This window comes from Oryzias latipes, chromosome 7, assembly GCF_053564925.1.
Source record: "Oryzias latipes strain Hd-rR chromosome 7, Olatipes_Hd-rR_3.1".
Taxonomy (NCBI): domain Eukaryota; kingdom Metazoa; phylum Chordata; class Actinopteri; order Beloniformes; family Adrianichthyidae; genus Oryzias; species Oryzias latipes.
Genome location: NC_136243.1, coordinates 2,820,889 through 2,841,649, shown reverse-complemented (window position 1 = coordinate 2,841,649; position 20,761 = coordinate 2,820,889). Strand labels below are relative to the sequence as shown.

Here is a 20,761-nt window from a genome sequence, read left to right as displayed (position 1 = left end):
ATACTACTATAGATTCTAGTAGATATCATCAGATCAGTGTTTTTCAACCTTTTTGAGCCACTGCACACTTTAACCTTGACAAAAATCCTGTGTGTATGATCTGCAGCCCCTCCACAATCTCACATGCATTTTTGTGATAATTGTGGTAGAAAAAGATGGAAGTTGCAGCTGTTTTTCTAAAAGATGGAATAAAAGTTAAGTTAGAAGATTTAAAAAACGTTTGATGTGTGTTTGTTGTTTTTTCAAGACGTTACGAGGAGAGACTCATTGTGCGCCGAGATGCTGTCTCTTTAACCCAATGCATCATGGGAGATGTAGTGATGGCAGACAGACTAGCGCCTCTGAGCTTCTTTGTTTTATTCACTTGTTCCACGGTCTGACACCGGATTCTGTGGAAAGCTACACCGCTAAAGACGAGCTTTGGCTGGTATTTTTGTTAGAACTGAGAGACTTTATGAGCTTAATCGAATCAAGGGTGTGAAAACTTTAACCACTTCTGATTGGTCAGACTGAGGACATGTGATTAAGCCTCCAAGAATGATTGGTGGAGACAGTAAAAGGGGCGGGACTTTTCAGAAAACAGTTAATGCTGGAGTTAAATCGTGGTACCGTCATTCTTATCAAAATGTCTTTAATAGAATCAAAAAAACACTAAGAAAAAAGTATTTTACGATCTCTCATATTCCTAACTTCTCAGTGTTTTATCAGGGTTTGTTTGGATGAACACAGAGCTGAAATCCTGGAGATGGGAAATGTTTTTAGATCAGTTAATGAGGGCATCTCCCACGGCACACCTGACCACACTGGTTGAAAAACACTGCATTAGTAGATACTACTATACTGATATATTTTTATTTGTTTTGTTTCTATTTCATGCTTAGGTCTGTCTGCTTGGGGTGTTCGACTTTTGACAATTGAAATCAGTTGTTCTGAAATAAAAATAACAATACCCTTCCATGGTAATTATTAATTATTTCTGTAGACATTTCTTTTCAGGCTAATAAACATAAAGCAGTTTTATTAATAGGGCAACATAATTCTAACTTCACCAGTTGGTCCAGGAACAGGTGGAGCCCCTTTAGCTGAGTTCTGCCTTGCTTCTCTGACCAATGATGCTGACTGTCCCTCATCTGATGCCGTCTCATCTTTGTCTTCCTCATTGTCTTCTGTCATTCATGCTAGCTGAGGATCATGCTGCTCTGTCTCATCTTCTTCCTCCTCACTACTCCTCTGTTGTTCCCCTACAATCTCTTTCCTTCCTTCTGATGTACTTTTCTTCTTAAAATAAGAATACATGTTGAATTTCTCTTCATTCTCTGAAAATTGACTTACACAAGCATCAACTAATGTCTATATGTAACTATGTGGAAACAGGACAAAAACACATCAAAATGTTGCTGTAACACAACAACCAATAGTGCCATGAAATGAGAGGCGCATGTGACAGGGACATCCTCTTTTACGTATTTTTAAAAAGTAATGGCACTTCCACCACTGTTAATGATGTGGCGTATTTGCACCAAGTATTTGCACACAATAAAGATCAGGTGATCTAAAGAACAGTAAACAGATTGTTAAAAGACCCCACAAAAAATAGGTAACAGGCATGAAAAGAAATGTAGTGTTTTGGGATGTGTGATTGTGTGCCTGTATGCGTGCGTGCGCGCGCAAGTGTGCTTGCATTTGTGCTCAAACCGGTGTGGGTACCGGATGTTCTCGGGTTGCCGTATGTTCTCGGGGTCCTTCGGGGTCCTTCGACCAATGATGACGTCACACTATTTGATTGGCTGTAAGTTGCCACGACCAATGAGTTAACGTCGCTAAGTTTAAAAAAAAACTTTATTGACAATTGCGGTATCATACATTAACAATGACATTAACGTTAACAACGAACAATAACAATGTAATCAATATTGCCTAGAAGATCAGTCACCATTGCCAAACATAAAATATTAACATAGAAAATAAAGAATAGAGGGGGAAAAAAGAAACAATGAACATAACACACAAATAAATAAAAACATAAGTAAAATAAAATAAAGGAACATAGAAAAAATCGAAATAGTCTAATACTAGTTAAGTTAGGGGTACTCGTGAAGTTTGTACTTCTGAACAAAACTAAGCAATTTCAAGCCATTCTTCTTTTTCATATAATGAACTGATTGAAAGTAAAAACAGAGCTCTTTATTAAATGTTATAAAAAGTGGTTTGGTCTTCAAAACTTGACCTCACCAAGATGGCGGTGCTCTCCTCGTGATGTCTCCTCTAGTGATATAAGTCATTGGAAGGACCCCCGAAGGACCCGAGAACATCCGGCAACCCGAGAACATCCGGTACCCACACCGGTGCTCACGCGATGCAGGCAGGAAGAGTGGGGAGAGCGCTTTTTTTTTTTTTTTTTTTTTTTTTTTATTTATAGAACACAATACAAAACAATACCAGAACATTTACATAAAAATTACAAAATATGGCGAATACTAAAGAGAATACTATAATTGGAAAGGAAGCAAAAAGAAGAAAAATTCTTATCAGTATGCAAACATAAACCTATTTATATTCATAATCATAGAGAAATCAGGGAAAAGAATAACATAAGAGAACAACAATTTCAGAGTTAGATAGTGTTGCAAAAAGCAGGGGGATACAAAATATAAATAAACTGTCTTAGACATCAGGAATATCACTCAGGGTGTCATAAATTGTTATGGCTTTAGGTGAGTCGATTAACTTTATGGATTTTAAGTATAAATTGACCTCATTATTAAAGAAGTTAAAGCTGGGGTGGCATTTCTGTAACCTATTTTTGTGTATAAAAAACTTGGCTAAACATAACACAGTATTGATACATACATTATTTACATTGTTGTGTAGTGACAGGCCAAAGATTATGACTTCTTTGGAAAAGAAGTCCATGATGAATGGAAATTTATGTCTTAACCATTTGTAAACATCCAACCAAAACACTTGTACAACATCACACAGGAAAAATATGTGGTCGATGTCTTCAACAGCAGTTTGGCAGAAGGAACAGCTGTTGTCATCAATGTTGAAACGTAATCTAAGTAATTCTTTGGAAGGATAGATATCATTCATAATTTTGAAGTGTGTTTCTTTAACTTTTGGGGGAATAGGAAGTTTCATGAAATCGGTTCTTAATTTAATAACAACATTTTGTTCAAATTTCTGCAGTATATTATTTTTGTTTTGTCGACCAGGAAAAAACCTTTCAATGAACCAATTTCTGATAAATGAGTTATTACATTTTCTGTCCATTAGAGGGCATCCTTCAATTGACAATGTGGCTAACTGTGGTTTTATCCTTAAATGTGTCATTGTGTTCCTTGTTAGATATACAAATTCTCGAGGAAGAGAATTGCGTACTTTTAAAAATTCTGAAATAGGAGGATTAAAGTTATGTCTTAAACAAAATTGCTCATAATCTAATAAATTTCCCTCCGTATCCATCAGATCAGACACCGACCAGACACCTCTGTCAAACCATTCAGCACAAAACATAGATTTGTTTCTGTGGAGGATGTATCTGTTGTTCCAAATGATATTTGAGTGTGGTGAGAAATTATGCACATACAAGATTTTCCAGTATAGCAGAATTTGTTTGTGGAACTCTGATAATGCTATAGGGAGCTTATTAATGTCAAAATCACTAATAAGCACCAACTTTAACCCGCCTAATTTGTTAAATAAATAATTTGGGATACAAAACCAGAAGGATTGGTTGTGTTTGATCCACGATTTCAACCAGTTTATTTTCAGGGTTCCGTTAAGACAGTCAAAGTCAATAACTTTGAGACCCCCATCCTTAAATTCTTTGACCATATAGTTTTTTTTCATGTAATGAGGCTTGTTTCTCCAAATAAAGTTAAACGTCATTTGGTTGATGGATTTTATCATTTTGTTTGGGATGGCATTAGAGTAAGATGGATAAATACATCTAGACAAACCCTCCATCTTTGTCAGACAGATGCAGCAGCCATGTGTCTCTTTGGAGCCACATATTCAACCTCGTCTTACATTCATCAAGTTTTTCACCCACATTCCTTGATTGGCTTATTTTTTGGTCTTTGTTGATATAGATGCCCAAGTATTTAATTTCTGATTTAATGGGAATCTGATTGATTTCTTTTAAGGGTGTGTCATGAATAGCCAACAGTTCACATTTCTTTAAGTTTAAGTTTAACCCTGATGCTTTGGAAAAGTGTTTGACTTTTTCAATAGCTGCTTTAATTTGATGCTCATCTTTTAAAAACAGTGTTGTGTCGTCTGCTAACTGGCTAATAATGATCTCTGTGCCCAAGACATTTAACTTTTTGATTTCACTACAATTCTTAATATAAATAGCCAACATTTCAGTAGCTAATAAGAACAGATATGGAGAGATGGGACAACCTTGAGGGATTCCTACATCAACTTTGAAACTTGGGGTGGTGCCATTAGAAAGGATAATACAGCTATTGATATTCTGATATAGACCATAGATCAGGTTTCTAAATTTAGTACCAAAACCAAAATTTTCCAGTGCTGTCATTATAAACGGATGCTCCACTGAATCAAAGGCCTTGTAAAAATCCAGAAAGAGAATAAATCCATTATCTTTTATAAGGTGTCGGTATTCAATGATGTCCATAACCAGTCTTATATTATTATGAATTGAACGGCCCTTCAGAAAACCAGATTGTGTTTCCGCAATAAGTTCTGAAAGTCCCGTCTGGAGACGAGAAGCGAAAATGTACGTTAATAATTTGTAGTCTGAATTTCTTAAGGTGATAGGTCTTCTGTTGTCTATAAGTCTAGGATCCTTGTCAGGTTTTGGGATAGAAACTATAACCCCATGTTTCATTGTGGTTGGAAGTGTGCACGTTTCAAAGATTTCCAAAAAGACTTGATGCAGTAAATTTCTGATATCTTCCCAAAAGTGTCTATAAAAGTCGCCTGTGAGCCCATCTGAACCAGGAGATTTATTGAGAGAGAGTCGACTAATGACAGCATCAAGCTCACAGATTAAAAGTTGTTTATCGCATGTTTGTTTAAAATTGTCGTCTATTTTGGGGATGTGTTGCGTAATCTCTTTTATAAAGTTGTCACAGTCTGTCCTTGAAAATTTAGAGCTGTAAAGGTGGCTATAAAATCTGTAAATTTCTGAGGATATAGCCTTTTCATCAGTAATTTCTATATCATTCACTAGAAGTGACTTTAGGCTGTTCCTTTTTTGCCTTCTTTTCTCCAGGCTGCAAAAATATGCTGAATTTTTTTCGCCTTCTTCTATCCATCTTGCTCTGGATCTGATGTATGCTCCTCGGGCTCTCTGAGTATAAAGCTCATCTAATTTAGATTGTAGGTTTAATATCTGTTGTCTATCATCCTCAGACGGGTTAGGTTTACAACAAAGATCATTCAGCTGTTTTATTATGTCCAGCTCTTTTTTATCCAGATTTGATTTTAACTTTTTACTAAATGAAATTGAGAGTTTACGAATTCTGTATTTAAGGTATTCCCATTTTCTGACCGGGGAATCAAGTTCTTCAGATGTCTCTATTTCTGAAATCAGTGATTTAATTTCTTGGCAATAATCAATATTTTTAATAAGGCTGGAGTTGAATTTCCAGTACTTATTCAAGTACTTTATACTGTTTTTGGGTTTAATGTACAATATTACGCTACAATGGTCTGTTAGCGGTGCTGCTGATATGTTACATTTAACTTCATGACATAACAAGTGATTTGAAATTAACCAATGATCAATTCTTGATTTTAACTTATAATTGGAATTGAACCATGTGAACTGAATTATACCTGGATTAAGGTGTCTCCATGTGTCAGTTAAGCCTTGACCGTCGCAGAAATTGTTAAATGTTCCATTAGGGTGACTAGAATCAAAATTAGAGGGAAATCTGTCCATCCAGTCATCTTGCACTAGATTCAAGTCCCCTCCCACAATGATATTATTAAATGAATATGCTAATCTGAGTTGGTCCAACTGTAATGAAATTTGCTCCAATAAATTTTTATTCTCTTTGATGTTATTGTAGCCATATATGTTAACCAGGATGAATTTTAAATTATCAATATCTATTATGATGATCAGCCAGTGACCGTGTGCATCTGCTATATGGGAAACAATTTTGCCTTGGAAGTTTTTGAGAAGTATAGCGACTCCTGCCGATCTGGAATTGCCATGGCTGAAAAAAACCTTGTCCCCCCATTGCTGAGACCAAAATGATTTATCTTCATTTGTAGAGTGCGTTTCTTGTAAAAAAAAAAAAATCAACATTTTTCCCTTTACAAAACAAAAAAAAACTTTTTCTCTTTGTTAGATCTCTTAGACCTCTGGCATTTAAAGAAAGTAAAGAAATACCTGTTTTAAGGTGCAACATGTAACAAAAAGGTAAACTTAACAGACCTAAATAAGGCTGAAAGTATTACTGAACAAAAACTTTTAAGCAACAAAACCTTGAATTTACAATAACCATCTTAACTAAATAAATCACAAGACTAACTGAAGTCATGGTGTGACTCTCTGACCATTAATGAAAGCATAAGGACCTCGAAACATTGTCTTACAACCATTCTTTCTCGCCTGCTCAACTTTAGGCCACACAGCTTTCCTTGCCTCTCTGTCTTCTTTGATGAGGTCTTCTGCAAAGCGGATGTTGAGGTCTCGACAGACTGGATGGTGTTTAGTCATTCGCCACAGCTCGTCTCTGTATCTCCTTCCTGTGAACTGAATGATGATTTGACGAGGGCGGTTGACGTCGGTTGGGCCCAGCCGGTGTACCGTGTCCAGAATGTTGTCCACTTTCTCTGTCCAGGGTGGTGCGATCTTTGTGATGATATCTGCCACAATTCCTCGAGTGTCTTCCCCTTTCTCTTCTTTAACACCATTCAGTCTCAAGTTCCATCTTCTCTTGTATCTTTCTGACTCCAACGTTTTCTTTTCCATCTCTGATGTTCTCTGCTCCAACTCCACATTTTTCTCTTTCAGATGTTTCACTTCTTCTTCCAACTTTTTATTTTTGTCTTTACATTCTTTGATTTCAGCAGAGTTAAACTCCACGGCTTTGGCGATAGCGGATATAGTCAGAGTGTTTTGCTGCAGCTCCGACTTAAAGTCCGTCATCATGCTTTTGAGGCTTTCAATTGCAGCCAAGATTGCGGCGTTTGAGGCTTCTCCTGGTCTGAGAGAGCAGGTTTCATCTGGTTTTGGCTTCTTTTGTGGCGCTGCTGGTTTCAAAGGTGATGCCACGCTGTTTTTTGTCCCCTTTGCATTTGTTTCCATGTCCTCAGGCGTGCAGTAATCATGTGGAAAAAGCATTTTAGCTCTAGCAGCATTAGCTGTAGCTTTAGCATTGGGTTTACTAGCCATGCTTGTATAGTTGTTGGGCGTTTTAAGGATCTTCAGTTGGCTCAAAGCTTGCTTTATTTTATCTTGACATCCAGTGGAGAGTCGGTTTTAAAAGTATTCCGTCTTAAAGTAACGTTTTCGAGGTTTTGTTGCGCAGGACGCTTACCGGACGTTTGCTCCCATCGCCATCTTGCCGGGACCAGTGGGGAGAGCGCGTGTGAGTGTTTGGAGCGCATACACGCGCACTTCAGTCGCCGTTTTGGACTTAAAGAAAAAGTAATAAAGAAAGTTCATCTTTAGCAACTGATACTGGCTCCTGTGTCTAACCGGCTCGGTGGTTCTGAGGGTTCGAACGCGGAAGTGAACCCCGCGTTGTATTGGTGTTCTGCGTCTAGCGGCACGTCTTTAGATGTATGCCCACTCAAAGACAACAGGGAGGGGAGGGGATGTAGGCCGATTTAGATGATCAGAGCGACTTGCCCGCTTGCTGGCTGTGCATTTGGGATGAAACGCACAACTGATGCTACCACAGCTTATCAGCTTATAGTGACCGTGGGGTGGCCACTGAGGTGGCGCCACTGCACAGAAGTAGGAACGCTGCACAGAAATTCATGAAGGAATTAAATGGTAGATATCTAGCGCCACACAAGACCCAAATATATTGAGTATTCTTGTTATTCTAATACCTATGGCTCATACTCTCGCATAATGTAGATTGCTTTTTAATTTTAGCAGAGTTAATATTCAAGTTAAAACAATGTTTTTGAACAGTATAACAATCTCGGACCATGCCCCCATGTAGCATTTTGTACTCGAATATTAATCTTAAAATGGATCCACCCAGGTGGCGTCTGCATCTAAAATGACTAAGAAATGAAAATTTTGTTGAATTTGTAGGGAATAAAATAGATGAATATTTTAATATAAACACTACTCAAACTTCAGCCAGAGTAAGATGGGAGGCATTTAAAGCTGTTTTAAGAGGGCATAATTTCCTATACTTCATCAAAATCAAGAGAATTGCGCAAAAAAAGAATACAATTAGAAGATAGAATAAGAACAACCAATGAGAAAGTGTATGAAAATGAAAATCAGCAAACTGAAAAAGAACTAGAAATTTTGAGAGCTGAGTATGATAAGGAATCAATAGGTTGTGTTGAGGTTAAATCAAACTTTCTATGAACACAGAGACAAACCTGGAAAGGCCTTAGCCTGGCAAATTACCGTAAACAATTGGAGGCCCAAAAAACATAACTTCAATAATTAACGAAAATGGCATGACTTTAGTGGAACCAAAGGAAATAAATACTCAATTTCAAAACTTCTACTGCAATCTTTATGACTTTTTTGACCATGTAAATAATGAAGCTCATTTCTTGACAGACTGTCTATACCCAGAGGATTTCAAACTGAAGTTAGAGGATGATTTAACTGCAGAGGAAATGAAAAAGGCCATAGAAAATACAAGTTCTGGAAAGAGGGCTGGACGGGTTTCCAATAGACTTTTATACAAAATTAATGTTAGACATGCTTCAAGAATCATTTCATGGTTGTGCCCTTCCTAATTCAATGACGGGTGCCCTAATCATTCTACTGCCTAGGCCTGGAAAGCCAAGTGACAAATGTGAAAACATGAGACCTATAAGTTTACTAAACTCTGACCTAAAAATAGTCTGCAAAATTTTGGCTTTGCATCTGCAGAATACTCTCCCTCGTGTCGTTCATAGGGATCAGAATGGTTTTGTTTTAGGTCGTCAGGGCTTGCACTATGTTCGCAGAGTGTTAAATATCATCCATGCTGGAAGACACTGCAGATCAGGTCCTGCTTTCTATGGATGCAGAGAAGGCCTTTGATAAGGTCGAATGGCCTTTTCTTTTCAGCATTTTAGCAAGCTTTGCTTTGGGGAAACATTTCCCAAATGGGTTCAGTTACTTTACACAAATCCAACTGCTGAAATTTTAACAAATAAAAATGTTTCTGCTCCTATTGAAATTAAAAGTGGGTGTCGGCAGGGATGCCCTTTGTCACCTCTGCTGTTCACTCTAGCAATAGAGCCACTTGCCATGGCGGTACATGCTCATCCAACCATCTCTGGGATTACGATTAGACTCGTGGAACATAGATTGTCATTGTACGCAGATGATATTATTTTATATCTTTCCAACTTAGACTCATCATTGCTCTTCTGCAATTAATTGAAGAGTGTGGTCACATATCCGGCTATGCCATAATTAAATCTAAATCGTCCATATTACTGCTGAACGAGAATCAAAGAGAAACCAGCAGTAATAATGCATTTCAACTCAGTCCAATCGTTTACATATTTAGGTATAAAAAAATTCCAAAAATAGCTCTAACCGTTCAAAATTATGATTCTATAACAAAAGAAATAAATGACAGTATTAATAGATGGATGCATCACTGATCGGTCCAATTAATGTCTACAAAATAAGTTTTTTACCAAAACTACTGTATGTTTTCCAAAATATCCCCCTCCCACCTGACGGTTGGTTCAAAACTATAAAACAAATGATTCTGGATTTATATGTAAAAATAAAAAATCTAGGATACAGCGATCGTTCCTCCATCTGCCTTACAGTGAAGGAGGACTAAAATGTCCTGATATAATGTGGTATTACTGGGCTGCACAGCTTGGGTCAATAAGATACTATTTTACAAAAAAAGATGCCCCACAATGGGCAGAAATGGAAAATAAAACTTTAATCCCATCTTTACATATTTTCCGACTTGGAAGCTAACTTGAACAAGAACACTAATAATCCAATGTTTAAAAACATGATCAATGTTTGGTATAGTGTAAAAGAAAATAATGAAAGAACAAAATAAGCTATTACAGCTAAGCCCCATTTGGGCAAACCAGCATTTTAAAGCAGGCAAAGCAGATGCAGTGTTCAAACAATGGGCAATGAAGGGTTTGGAAAAAAATCAAGATCTGTATCCAGTAGGAGCCTTAGACATGATGTCATTCGAAAAACTACAATCAAAATATAATATTAATAGAAAACACTTTTACAAATACCTACAATTAAGAAACTATAGTAGAGCAGAACAAAAATCTCTTTTAAAACCACAAAAGTCTAAACTAGAAGAACTGGTTGCCAAAGACAGTAGGAGAGGAGCTATCTCAGAATTTTATTATTTGTTCCTTACAAGAAAAAGAAAATGCAAATAAAGTTGATGCATGGAGAAAAGACCTAGGAACAGACATATCAGTGGAATAATGGTCAGAAGCCTGCACAAAGGCACAAAACCAAACAATAAACTCAAGATCGAGGCTTTTACAGTCTAAGTGGTTGATGCGAGTTAACATTATGCCTGTTTCAACATTCCAGATACTTGCTCAAAATGCAATGAAGAAAAAGGAACACTTTTTCACTGTATGGGACTGTAGAATAATAAGACAGTTCTGGTCTGTAATCAGAGAAACTATCAAACAAATTAACTCAAAAGAAATAACCCTGGAACCAGTCTTTTTTATTTTGAGAATCTATCCCAAAAACTATAGATATACTAAATCAGAGCAATCTCTTATAGACATGTGTTTATTGCAGGCTAAAAGGTCAATAGCAATTAACTGGAAAAACTGCACAGGACCAACACTGAAACAATGGACTAAGCTGATGTTAACTGTACTGCCGATGGAATGTAGAAAATTTTTGTTTAAAGGGAAAACTAACGTGTTTGAAGCTGTTTGGAGATCATTTCTAGCATTCGTTGAAGGCATGGATCTGTCCGACAGTGATGATGTTGGAAACTTCAGCCTGAACTGAACTGTATTCTGTATCTCTACCCATTTATCAAAGAAAAAAAAAGTCTCTGCAGAAAGCATTCAAACTCATATTGAGTATTTTATAAGACCAGCAACTTATGGTGTCTGAGAAAAAATCAATATTTATATGTTTTTACATTTTTAAGTTCTTGCTTGTTTGTGAAAGTGTGTTGTAATGCAAAATAAATAAATAAATAAACATATTGTTTGTTTGATGTTATTTGTTTTCTTGGGGGAAACACAGACACTTTTTTTTTTAAACTTTATTAATCAACACAAATAGAACAAATATGTATGACAGGAACAATAGTCATAACAACAACAACAATGTCAGGGGATGGTACATGTATTACAAAAAGATTACATATGCTATGCATTGAAAATATTAAGAGACAGAGAGTTTTCATAAATATGTATAGCTTTTTTTTTAAACTATTAGAAATAGTATGTAAATAAGATTCTAATTCTTTAATTATTAAAGGGAAAAAAAGTTGTGATGAAGAAAATTTTGATTTGTGAATATGAAATTTACCAAATATTATAATTAGATTAATTGCCAATTTTACGTTTGATCTTATATTCTTTTCGTGTAGGCCAAATATGATATGTTCAAATTTTATCTGATATTGTGAGTCTAATTTATAATTTATAAAACGTGCACAATCTTTCCAAAGTTTTTTAGTAGTATTACAGTTCCAAAATAGGTGACTGATTGTTTCTGGGTGTTCTTTACAAAAGGTACAGTTGGGGTCAATTGTCTTCTTATATCTGAGCATGTATTGATTAGTGGGATAGATTCTATGTAGGAGTTTGAAGGACACGTCTCTCATCATGTTATTAATTAATAATTTCTGATGCAGGGTCCAAACATTTTTCCAGGGCAAGTCAGGAATAAATTTTCTCCAATAAAAAACAGCAGAGGAACAGAAATAACATTTTGCTGAAACACGTATGATCTTGTTATTTTTTCTGGCACAGTTGAAACAGGATTTTCCAATAGTGGTGTCACTTAGAGATATGAAGGGAATATTTGCATCAAGTACAGTATTTATAAAGAGTTCACAGATTTCATTAGTGACAGCATCAAAAACAATGGCATACTCTTTAGGAGGAACAGCAAGGTTGTATTTAAGGTTAAATTCTTCATATCTGAGTAATTGACCATTGTGGTTAAAGAGCTGACCCACCAGTAGGATATTATTGTCAAACCAATTATTGTAAAATAAAGAATTGTTCTTGTAAAGGATATATCTATTATTCCAAATAAAAAACTTATGAGGGGAAAAATTGTGTTTATAGATAAGTGCCCATGAACGAAGAGTTTGTCTGTGAAAAGCAGAAAGTTTCACTGGGATTTTGTCGATATTATAATGACAAAGCAGAAGAAAATGGAAACCACCTACTTTAGCAAACATGTGATGAGGGAAAATATTCCAAATGGAGAGTGGATTTTTTAAATATGACTTAATCCAGTTTATTTTAAAAGTATTATTTAAAGTAGTAAAATCAAGAAAATTTAGGCCTCCTTTTTCATAGGAGTTCATTAATACAGATTTTTTTAAATAATGAAAACGGTTTTTCCAGATGAAGTTTAGCAGCATTTGATCAATAGATTTAAGAGTCTGATTGTCCAGGTGCAGAGAAAGAGCAGAGTAAGTTAGTCTAGAAATCCCTTCTGCTTTGGAGAGTAAAATCCTTCCTCTCAGACTCAGGTCTCTCTGAAGCCATTGGTTAAAACATTTCTTGGCTTTATCAATGAGGGGAGTGAAATCTAGCCACAGGGGTTGCAAGCCAGTTGCCTCTGTGCCGGTCCCAAGCCCGGATAAATAGAGAGGGTTGCGTCAGGAAGGGCATCCGGCGTAAAAATTGCCAAAATAACCATGCGAATCATCCACAACACTTTAGACATACCGGATCGGTCGAGGCCCGGGTTAACAACGACCGCCACCGATGCTGTTAACCTACAGGGTGTCGGTGGAAATTTGACTACTGTTGGTCGAAGAAAGAGGGGAGGCAGAAGGGTCCGTTGCCAGAGAGAGAAGGGAAAAGGCAGGAACATAGGTTTGAGAATAGGGACTCTTAACGTTGGCACAATGACAGGGAAAGGCAGAGAGCTGGCAGACATGATGGAGAGAAGGAAGGTAGATGTACTGTGTGTGCAGGAGACAAGGTGGAAGGGCAGCAAGGCACGTAGTATTGGAGGAGGATACAAACTGTTCTATCATGGTGTTGATAGGAAGAGAAATGGGGTAGGTGTGATTCTGAAGGGGGAGTTTGTAAACAGTGTTCTAGAGGTGAAAAGAGTCTCAGACAGGATGATGAGCTTAAAGTTAGAAATTGAAGGGGTGATGGTGAATGTAGTCAGTGGGTATGCGCCACAGGTTGGCTGTGAGTTAGAAGTGAAGGAGAGATTCTGGAGTGAGTTGGATGAGGTCATAGAGAGTTTCCCCAGAGGAGAGAGAGTTGTTATTGGAGCAGACTTTAATGGGCATGTTGGTGAGGGCAATAGAGGTGATGAGGAGGTGATGGGCAGGTTTGGTGTGAAGGAAAGGAATCTGGAGGGACAGATGGTGGTGGACTTTGCGAAGAGGATGGAAATGGCTGTAGTCAACACTTACTTCCAGAAGAGAGAGGAACATAGAGTGACATACAGAAGTGGAGGTAGGAGTACCCAGGTGGACTACATCCTATGTAGACGAGGTCATTTGAGAGAGGTTATTGACTGCAAAGTGGTGGTAGGAGAGAGTGTAGCCAGACAGCACCGCATGGTGGTGTGTAAGATGACTCTGGAGGCCAGGAAGAAGAAGAGAGGGAAAACAGAAAAGAAGACCAAGTGGTGGAAGCTACAGAATGAAGAAACTTGTGAGGAATTTAGGCAGAAGTTGAGACAGGTTCTGGGTGGTCAGGATGAGCTTCCAGAGGACTGGGAAACTACAGCAGAGATTATCAGGGAAACAGGTAGGAAGGTGCTAGGTGTGTCATCTGGAAAGAGGAAAGACGGTAAAGAGACTTGGTGGTGGAATGAGGAAGTACAGGAATGCGTCCAGAGGAAGAGGTTGGCTAAAAGGAAGTGGGATGTAGAAAGGACTGAGGAAGGTAGACAGGAGTACAAGGAAGCGCAGCGTAAAGTGAAGAGAGAGGTGGCAAAGGCCAAACAGAAAGCTTACGATGAGCTATATGACAGGTTAGACACAAAGGAAGGAGAGAAGGACTTGTACAGGCTAGCCAGACAGAGAGACAGAGATGGGAAGGACGTGCAACAGATAAGGGTGATTAAGGACAGAGATGGAAAGGTGCTAACAACCCAGGAGAGTGTACAGAAAAGATGGAAGGAGTATTTTGAGGAGCTGATGAACGTGGAAAATGACAGGGAAAGAAGGGAGGAAGATGTGGTTGTTGTGGAGCAGGAAGTAGCAGAGATTGGAAAGGAGGAGGTTAGGAAGGCTCTGAAAAGGATGAAGAGCGGAAAGGCCGTTGGTCCTGATGACGTACCTGTGGAGGTATGGAAGTGCCTAGGAGAGACAGCAGTGGAATTTCTAACAAGGTTGTTCAATAGGATTTTAGAGAGTGAGAAGATGCCTGAGGAATGGAGGAGAAGCGTTCTGGTTCCGATCTTTAAGAACAAGGGTGACACGCAGAACTGCAGCAACTATAGAGGAATAAAGTTGATGAGCCACACAATGAAGCTGTGGGAAAGAGTAGTGGAAGCCAGGCTTAGGAAGAAGGTGGAGATCTGTGAGCAGCAGTATGGTTTCATGCCCCGTAAGAGCACCACTGATGCCATTTTTGCTTTGAGAATGTTGATGGAAAAGTACAGAGAAGGTCAGAAGGAGCTGCATTGTGTGTTCGTAGATTTAGAGAAGGCGTATGACAGGGTGCCGAGGGAGGAGCTGTGGTACTGTATGAGGTCGTCTGGAGTGGCAGAGAAGTATGTCAGAGTAGTTCAGGACATGTATGAGAGAAGTATGACGGTGGTGAGATGTGCTGTAGGTCAGACAGAGGAGTTCAAGGTGGAGGTGGGACTACACCAAGGATCAGCTTTGAGTCCTTTTTTGTTTGCTATGCTGATGGACAGGCTGACAGACGAGGTAAGACAGGAATCTCCCTGGACAATGATGTTTGCGGATGACATTGTAATTTGCAGTGAGAGTAGAGAGCAGGTGGAGGAACAGCTAGAGAGGTGGAGGTTTGCTCTGGAAAGAAGAGGCATGAAGGTCAGTCGTAGTAAGACAGAATACATGTGTCTGAACGAGAGGGATCAAGGTAGAAGCGCTAGGTTACAGGGGGCTGAGGTGAAGAAGGTGCAGGAGTTTAAGTACTTGGGGTCAACAGTTCAGTGTGATGGGGAGTGTGGAAAAGAGGTGAAGAGGCGAGTGCAGGCAGGTTGGAGCGGGTGGAGGAAAGTGTCAGGAGTGTTGTGTGACAGAAGAGTGCCAGCAAGACTCAAAGGAAAGGTGTACAAGACAGTGGTGAGACCAGCTCTGCTCTATGGGTTAGAGACGGTAGCAGTGAGACAGAGACAAGAGGCTGAGATGGAGGTAGCGGAGATGAAGATGTTGAGGTTCTCCTTAGGAGTGACCAGGTTAGACAGGATAAGGAACGAGTACATCAGAGGGACGGCTCAGGTTGCCTGTGTTAGCGACAAAGTCAGAGAAGCCAGACTGAGATGGTTTGGACATGTTCAGAGGAGGGATAGTGGATATATTGGTAGAAGGATGTTGGAGATGGAGCTGCCTGGCAGGAGGGCAAGAGGACGGCCAAAGAGGAGATACATGGATGTCTTAACAGAGGACATGAAGTTGGCTAATGTTAGGGTAGAAGATGTCCATGATAGAGTGAGGTGGAAAAGGATGATTCGCTGTGGCGACCCCTGATGGGAAAAGCCGAAAGAGAAAGATCAATGAGGGGAGTGAAATTTAATGAGCATCTTTCTAAATTATTTTTGGAAATAATAATGCCTAAATATGTTACATTTTCTTTTACAGGAATGTTGCAGATAGATTCTAAAGCACAATCTTTAACAGGAAGAAGTTCACATTTGTTTAGGTTGAGACGTAGACCTGAGACATCAGAGAAAGACTGAATAAGGCTCAGAGATCAGGAGACTTGACTGCTGTCTCTTAAGAAAAGAGTAGTGTCATCAGCTAGCTGACTTATTAAAATTTCTTTATTAAGAACTGAGATGCCTTTTAACTTATGAATAGTAATATAATCAGCAAGAGTTTGGGTAACTAAAAGAAAAAGATACAGTGAAATAGGACACCCCTGTCTGATTCCTCTATTAAGATTGAATCTAGGGGAGGTGCCATGTTTAAGTTTGACAGAACAATTAGCATTATTATACAGAGTTTTAACTGTATTACAGAAGAAAGGGCCAAAACCAAATTTATGAAGACAGCTGAAGATAAAATGATGATTAACAGAGTCAAACGCTTTGTAAAAGTCTAAAAAAAGTATAAAACTATCATCAGAGATCAGGTCTGAGTAATCTAAAATATCAAGAACAAGACGAATGTTATTGGAGATGTGTCTGTTTTGCATGAATCCTGATTGTGTCTCTGCAATAACTGAGTTTAGAACAGATTTAAGTCTTTTTGCAAAGACACACACAAACACAGACACGCTGTCGAGGTCGGCTCTAGGATGACATCATGAAATGGGCGACACCCACAACGAGAGAAAGGCGGTGTCTCAGAGAACAGGTCGTCTTACTTTTTTAAGTAAGTTATTACTTTTATAAGCTGCTTTCACTGTGGGGCGAGACGAAAGTAATTTAATCAGTGCGATGTCATGTGTATGCAGCATATTTGACAATAAAGCTGACTTTGACTTGACTTTTGGGTTGGAAACAAACTATATATTTGATTTGAAACTATACTTGATAATCATACTTTTTTGTCCAAAGGTAATATATTATCATTCATCAATTCATTCATCTTCTATCTTCTAATCTTCTAATCCATCTGTTTCCTTTCGGGGGGGGGGGGGGGGGGGGGGGGGGGTCCTGGACAGGTTGCCAGTCTGTCGCAGGGCCACGATCCTCACCCATGCACACTCACACCTAGGAGCAATTTAGATTGACCAATGAACCTATGAAGCATGTTTTTGATCCAATGTATTTCTTCCATATATGTTATCATTTACATGGATATTGTTTACTATAACAGACTTAAGGACAGCCTGGTATAGATCTAGTCACACTAGTCACAGTCTAGTGGGTCTAGATGACCCAACTCCCAACGTTAAAGTGCCTAGGATAGCACAAGGGTTCAAATGAGGCCCATAGTTTAACAAAAAATGCGCTATAAACTGAGTTTCTGACGGGAACCACAAGAGGGCGACAGAGGGCCACTTTAGGGTCTAGGGTTTAGGCCGGGGGCCTGTTTCAGAAAGGAGGTTAACCAGGGAAACCCTGGGTTTTCCGTTTCAGAATGGGAGGTTTGTTAAACCAGAGAAAGCAGAGTAAGTCAAACCCGTTTCTGAAAGAGAGGTAACTTCTACTCGGAGTCAGTGTCCATGGTTACTTATGGTGTGAACCTAACCTGGTCGGGAGCAGGTTTTATTCTCTAAACTCAAGGTTTCTGCCGGTCCCCTCCCCTTTTTAAAGACGAAGCGGTATTTTTCGCTTTAACCTTCATTGCCCACATTTCCGTCACACAGAGACGGCCTAAGTGACAAGAATGGCTTGTTCTTTTTTGAGGACCCAATAGACGAGGAGGCTGCATTAATTCCTAGAGAATTACCACAACAAGAAAAAAAAGATAAATAAAAAAAGAATCCCACAATGAATAAATTCAAGTCACAATGTATTTGGTCTTCCTTATTTCCTACAAATTGAAAAGCAACAGTAAGAATTCAATATTCATCCAAAACCTTTATAGAATTCACCAATCACAATACACACCATACCTGTAGCTTGTGTTTTAGGATCTCAATTTCCAGATCTGACTTAAGGATCTGTCGATCTAAGTAGGACATCTCTTTATCAGTTTTCTCTATTTCTTTAATAAGATGACGTCTATATAACTCCTTAACTGGTAACTGAAAATACAGTAGTGTGGGGTTAAATCCTGTTCATTCAACATGAATACCATAGAATAACACTCTGGCATTTACTGTACGTCACTGAACTGTGTTCATCCGTGCAGAGGAGTTTGATGGACCTTCCTCCTCCTCGTCCTCATCCTCATCCTGCGGCGGTTGTTCCTCCACACTCTGGAGGGTGGGGACGGGGGGGGGGACAAAAATAGGTTAGTCGACACATTAATGTGAATGTGATTGTGAAGATTGTTTGACATGTACAAACATAAGATTACCTCTATAGGTCTGTCGGTATAAGCAGACAGTGTGTCATCCTCTACATCCTGAGAAGATGAGCGTTTGGTTGAGCACACTTTATAATACTACCTCTGCTAATTTCTGCTGTGTTATGTAGGCTACTTACAACTGCCTGGGGTTCAGTTGTGACAGGAGAGTCTAAAAGGAAGATGTTGCCATCAGAATCTGTTGAGACCAATGCAAAACCCAATGCAATGTTAAAATATTATATATATATTTATCCAAGTACTGGTGCTTCTGAGTGGCTTGAGGCTGGCATTTTGCACATTTGAAGTGAAAATATATATAATGTGTGTGTGGGTGGGTGGGGGGAGGCCTCTTATATTTTATGAAGGCACTTGTGTCCTGGGGAGTGACTGGCTCTGATGAACTCCCTGCAGGAATTCCCTCAGCCACCGGCCTTCCACTGTTCAGACTCAGGGCCATCTCCTCAGCATTTGTCAGAGGTGGGGGTGCAGGGCCTCCCCCTGTTTTGCAAGCCTCTGCCTTCTTTCTGTTGAATGAAGACAAATCAAATGACAGTGAACAATGGAAACAACATTAGATATGTATTGCTATGTAGATGTTTCATATGTCAAATATTGTCAACAAAGCCTACATCCACGACATGCTTAAATTTGACCTGATTGAATTATGCTTTTATACTTCATTTTTAGCTGCTGCCATGTTCTTTTAATTCCTGCAGGATTGTATCTACATGAAAATGAAATCAGGGACATTGAATTAGATTAATGTAACAATTACTTTTTGGAAACACAATTTGCTAGCACTGCTTACTTTCTTAATCCCATAAAAACCTATACCACTTGATCAATACAACAGTAGACAAAAGTTCACTTTTAGAAACACAATTGCATGTATTAATATTAAACTGACCAACGTTTGCAAGAGGGGAAGGTTAACAAAAAGTCCTCTAAACATTACCGACGTTAAATGCATTTTTCCCCAGATTGGTTCTGTACATTATGCAGCATTTCATGCATTTACACCAGGAATAACACTTCAAAAGTACTCCTAAATATCGCCATTTTTTATTTCACACCTTACGCTATTTAAAAAGTTATTACAGCCAATATTTTATAACAATGATTTAAAAGCAAACTTAGGCATTAACTTGAGCAGCTATGTTTTCTACGCTAACTGTCTCTGTTTTGCAGATGCAACGGTGTTGCTTGTCTTCTGGAATATGTGCTCATATTCACTGTAACTCTGCAGCAGCACGTCAAGTTCAGCTGGCGAAAAATACGCAGACCTCTTTTTTCCACGGTTGCCATGGTGACTCGTAATATCTGCGCTCCATTGATAATGGCTTCTTATAGTCGCGGTGCGCACGCTTACCTCCGAATCAGTCCACTCAGAGTTGATTGACCTAACTCGGATCAGCTTCTCTGAAACAGAAAACTCAGAGTTGTTAATCTCCCGATTGACCAACTCAGAGTTCAAGTTTAACCTCAGAGTTGGTTGAACCTCCTTTCTGAAACAGGCCCCTGGTCTACTTTATCATGGTAAAACAGAGCTTCGTCACTTTCAAGGAAAAGTACGGGGTTGCTGGACAAACAGAAAAAAAAATGTCTGGGGAACATAAAAAAACAAAAGAACAACAAAAACATTTTTTTTTTTATAAAAAGAGCGGTAAGTTGCTATTCTGCACATTTAAAAAATTCCAAGGTGTCAAAAGTTCTTATAGCTTTGGGGTTAGAAGAAGATTTTATTGTTTTGGTATATTGGTTTAACTCAATCATAAAAAGTTTGAACATGGGCTTTTTTCCCCCAGAAAAATTGCATTTATCAATATGAAATTTGGATATTATTATTAAAAGATTAATTAAGTAGTATTCCCTTATTAGTGATCTTTTTAACATTATAAAAACCAAATAAAATATCTTCTTATACCAGATTAAATTTTTACTTTTTACATTGAACAAAAGAGGTGAAGTCATTCCAAAAAGTTGCTGTTTGGGGCATTTCCAGAATAGATGTGTGATTGTTTCAGTGTCTGATTTACAAAAGGAGCAGTTTCTATCAATGTCAATGTGTAGTGAGGAAGTGTGATGTATTTTTTTTTTTTTACTTTATTGTTCAAAACAAATATGTATGACAAGAACAATAGTCATAACAACAACAACAGTCCTAACAACGAGAATGCCAGGGGATGGTACATGTATTACAAAAGAAAAATTACAGAATCAGATTGCTATGCATTGAAAATGTTCAACAACAGACAGTTTTCATAAATATGTATGGCCTTTTTGTTTAAGCTATTAGAAATAGT

At 38.4% G+C, this 20,761-nt stretch overlaps 1 long non-coding RNA gene across 1 annotated transcript; it reads right to left on the bottom strand.

The window, feature by feature from the left end:
• Window positions 1-18,250: 18,250 nt before the first annotated feature.
• LOC110014344 (uncharacterized) lies at window positions 18,251-18,736 on the bottom strand. The gene is made up of 3 exons (XR_002289448.3): window positions 18,596-18,736; window positions 18,468-18,515; window positions 18,251-18,366 (listed from the first exon to the last, which is right to left on the bottom strand). It is a non-coding gene; the product is annotated as an uncharacterized LOC110014344 (long non-coding RNA).
• Between the last annotated feature and the right edge of the window lie 2,025 nt (window positions 18,737-20,761).